Source organism: Zingiber officinale, chromosome 1A (genome assembly GCF_018446385.1).
Source record: "Zingiber officinale cultivar Zhangliang chromosome 1A, Zo_v1.1, whole genome shotgun sequence".
In the NCBI taxonomy this organism is placed as follows: Eukaryota; Viridiplantae; Streptophyta; class Magnoliopsida; order Zingiberales; family Zingiberaceae; genus Zingiber; species Zingiber officinale.
The window spans coordinates 158285636-158290143 of NC_055987.1; positions in this window are offsets into that span (position 1 = coordinate 158285636).

The window sequence follows — 4508 nt, forward strand, 5'->3', positions numbered from 1 at the left end:
GTAATCGATCAAAACTTCCCCAATCGATTGGGAGAGTTTATGAGCGAACAGTAAGCTTCTGAATCGATTAGTTGATCGATTGAAATCTCCAATCGATCGGCCGATCAATTGGAGCGCTGGAAATCGCTCGAGAAGCCTTGAATCGATTGGATAATCGATTCAGGGTGATTCTAGAGAGCACAGGGGCGCTCTGGATCAATCGGTCGATCGATCCAAAGCCTCCCCAATCGATTGGGAGCAATCCAATTGGTTGGGATTCGACCGTTGCCGCAGATTAAGCCGTTGGCGAGCGTGTCTTCGGAAAATTCTTCATCTCTTCTCCACGGGCGATCACAGAAACTCCACACAGTGATCCTTTCTTCCTCACCGCCAGTTCTTGAAGGTTCTTGGAGGCACATCCAAGTCAAGAGGCGAGTTGCAACAAAAAGAAGAAGAAGCTAGGGTTTTATTGTAATATTGTAAGATTTACTTGTATTTTACTTCTTTCTTTCTTATTGTTGTATTGTGAGCTTGTAAGGCTTTTCCGCCTATGGTAGTTACCGTAAAGGAGTGTTTTCATAGTGGAGGGTGCGTGAATGTATAGATCCTTGGACTAGTCACTTCTTCTTGAGGTGGATATCAAATAAATCCCTAGAGTTAGCGTTGTTATGTTGGTTCTTGTATTTTCCGCTGCACATCATCACAAGAAGCAAGTAACGACAAGTATGAGATCGCGACGAGCTATTCACCCCCCCTAGTTACATTTCGGTCCCAACAAAATGTTTCTTGAGTTATTTATTGGAGGAGATGGAAAATTTTATTTAGTGTTTTTTTAGTTATTTTGTTTATTTGGGAGGAAAACTAGAAGGGTGGGAAAGTTAAATATGCTAAAATGACATAAATGTCTTTGAGAGGTTGCAATTTCGCATATGTAATTACGGATTTGATATTCATTGGGGATAACAAAAATTGAGAATAAACAGTGTGAATGTTGATAAGGTATGCTTTAAGTGGTTAATATAGAAGTCAAGGTTTATAAGAAGTATGTGAGGTAAGTATTTTTTTAGGGAGGGATGGATTAGCCGTTTGTCTTATTAACAACTTTTATTTCTGCCCACATTTGAAAGGAATCCAAATTGAGATAAAATTTGGCAATTTTCCATTGGCTTTTTGTTAGTGTTTCCATCCAAATAAATTACGAAACAAAAAAAAACATATGCTACTTTACATCCAATTGTTTTATCTTATTTCCTTCATGACTAGTTTATATGAGGATACTGAGCTAATTTCAATTGAGACTTCTTTGTACTCATGTAATCAATCTTTGGCAGCATTTCAAGCTTCCAATGCAATCCTTATTTGATGTCAACTGCTTTGTTTGCTGGTGAAGGTAGAAATTAAGATGGGAATAGATAGAAAACATACGAAGAATGGATGAGACTTAAATGTTTCTTTAGTTATTTATCAGAGGAGATGAAAAATTTTATTCAGTGTTTTTTTTAGTTATTTTCTTTATTTAACTAGAAGGGTGGGAAGTTACATATGCTAAAATGACATAATTATCTTTGGGATGTTGCAATTTCGAATATGTAATTACAGATTTGATATTCTTTGGGGATAACAAAAATTGAGAATTAAGCAGTGTGAATGTTGACAAGGCATGTTTTAAGTGGTTAATATTGAAGTCAAGGTTTATAAGAAGTATGTGAGGTAAGTTTTTTTTTAGGTAGGAATGGATTAGCCGTTTGTCTACTTAACAACTTTAATTTCAGCCCACATTTGAAAGGAATCAAAATTAAGATAAAATTTGACAATTTTCCATTGACTTTTTGTCAGTGTTTCCATTCAAATAAATTACTAAACAAAAAAAAACATAAGATACTTTACGTCCAATTGTTTTATCTGTCTTATTTCCTTCATGAGTAGTTTACATGAGGATACTGAGCTAATTTCAATTGAGACTTCTTTGTACTCATGTAATCAATCTTTGGCAGCATTTCAAGCTTCCAATGCAGTCCATATTTGATGTCAACAGCTTTGTTTGCTGGTAAAGGTAGAATATAAGATGGGAATGGATAGAAAACATACAAAGAATGGATGAAACTTAAATGTTTCTTGAGTTATTTATTGGAGGTGATGGAAAAGTTTATTTAGTTATTTTGTTTATTTGGGAGGAAAAGTAGAAGGGTGGGAAGTTAAATATATGCTAAAATGGCATAAATGTCTTTGAGAGGTTGCAATTTCGAATATGTAATTGCAGATTTGATATTCATTGGGGATAACAAGAATTGAGAATAACAGTGTGAATGTTGATATGGTATGTTTTGAGTGGTTAATATTGAAGTCAAGGTTTATAAGAAGTATGTGAGGTAAGTGTTTTTTCGGGAGGGATGGATTAGCCGTTTGTCTTCTTAACAATTATTTCTGCCCACATTTGAAAGGAATCCAAATTGAGATAAAATTTGACAATTTATTGGCTTTTTGTTAGTGTTTCCATCCAAATAAATTACGAAAAAAAAAGCATATGCTACTTTACATCCAATTGTTTTCTGTCTTATTTCCTTCATGACTAGTTTACATGAGGATACTGAGCTAATTTCAATTGAGACTTCTTTGTACTCATGGAATCAATCTTTGGCAGCATTTCAAGCTTCCAATGCAGTCCATATTTGATGTCAACTGCTTGTTTGCTGGTGAAGGTAGAAATTAAGATGGGAATAGATAGAAAACATACAAAGAATGGATGAGACTTAAATGTTTCTTTAGTTATTTATCAAAGGAGATGAAAAATTTTATTCAGAGTTTTTTTTAGTTATTTTCTTTATTTAACTAGAAGGGTGGGAAGTTGCATATGCTAAAATGACATAAATATCTTTGGGATGTTGCAATTCGAACATGTAATTGTAGATTTGATATACAGGGCTGACTCTGAGGTATGTCATCGGAGGCGATAGCCAAGGGCCCTAAATTTTTGAGGGCCCCCAAATTTGACATGCATATATAATATATATTATATATACTTAGATTGTTTTAATAAAAACTTAAAAAATATATTTGATTGGATTATTTTAATAAAGGTTTATATATATATATATATTGTTGAATTATTTTAATAAAGGTAAAAAAAATATTTTTTATTAAAATTTAAGAAAAAAATCTAAAAAAGGAAAGAAAGGAAAAAAAAGAAGGAAGGTAAACGATCCTTTTTTGCTCTTTTAAAAATTTTATTTCTTGTACAATTCTTTCTTCATTAATTTGTTTACATAAGTCATAAGACTCTAAAGAGTAAATTATGAATCTTGAACGTTAATTTTTTTTCCATTTTTCTCCTTTGAATCTCTTCTAATTAAATTAAAAAAGTTTATTAATTTTAGTTTCATCAATATCATCATTCATCAATTTATAAACCTACAATGTAAGTTATCTACTTATCTATATTTTTTCTTATTGTTAATATTCAATATTGATTTTTAATATTATATTGGAGTCAATATTTTATGATTTTTCTTACAGATTTGAAAGAGTTTAAATAAATCATCTCAATTTTAATCATCATAGAATAAGTTATATTGATTACTTCAAGCACAAATCAGGCTTTATTGTTCTTTGACTATTATTTTCATTGCTTGTGTTTATTTCATTGTTAGTTTTGTTGTTGGTTTTGTGTGTTTTATTTTTACACTTGAAATTTGTAATGCAAACATTTTTCTAAAAAAATATCAATCTTGGAGTTAGAAAAGAAACAAAATAAAAAGAGTGGAACATATTATTAAAAGGTTATAAGTTTTTTAAAGCTAGTTCTTCAATTGAAAATTCAGTTGATGAATTACAAGAAGAAAGTCAAGAAGAATTAAATGATCATATAACAAATGAGCAGCAATAGAGTAATCAAGAAGAATTAAATAATCATGTAATCAATGAGTGAGAAAAATTGAGAGAAAATGATGATAATGATTTGAATGTAAATGACTTGATAGTTTTATGTATCGAAAATGAGGTGTTAGAAAATTTTGATTTTGAAGATCTTATTGATGATTTTGCTTCTCAAAATGATAGAAGATATAGATTTTTTTTGAATGATTATTTCATACTTATTTTTTTTTATTTGTAGGTATTACATTTTTTGGAGAAACTTAGGAAATATATTTTGTATGGTGTTGCACTTTTTGAAGAATCTTGAGAAATAAATTTTGTACGGAGTTTATCATATTTTAAATGAAATATATTGATTTTCAAGTTTTTCTATTAAATTATATTCAGATTGCATGCTAGTAAATTTTGTTTCGATAGAAGTCATTTTTCTCTTTTTTCCAAAGGCCCCCAAAAGTCAGGCCAGCCTGGTTAATATTCTTTAGGGATAACAAAAATTGAGAATGAACCGTGTGAATGTTGATATGATATGTTTTTAGTGGTTAATATGGAAGTCAATGTTTATAAGGAGTATGTGACTTTTTGTTTTTTTTTAGAGGTATAGATTAGCCGTTTGTCTCCTTAACAACCTTTTATTTCTGTCCGAATTTGAAAGGAAT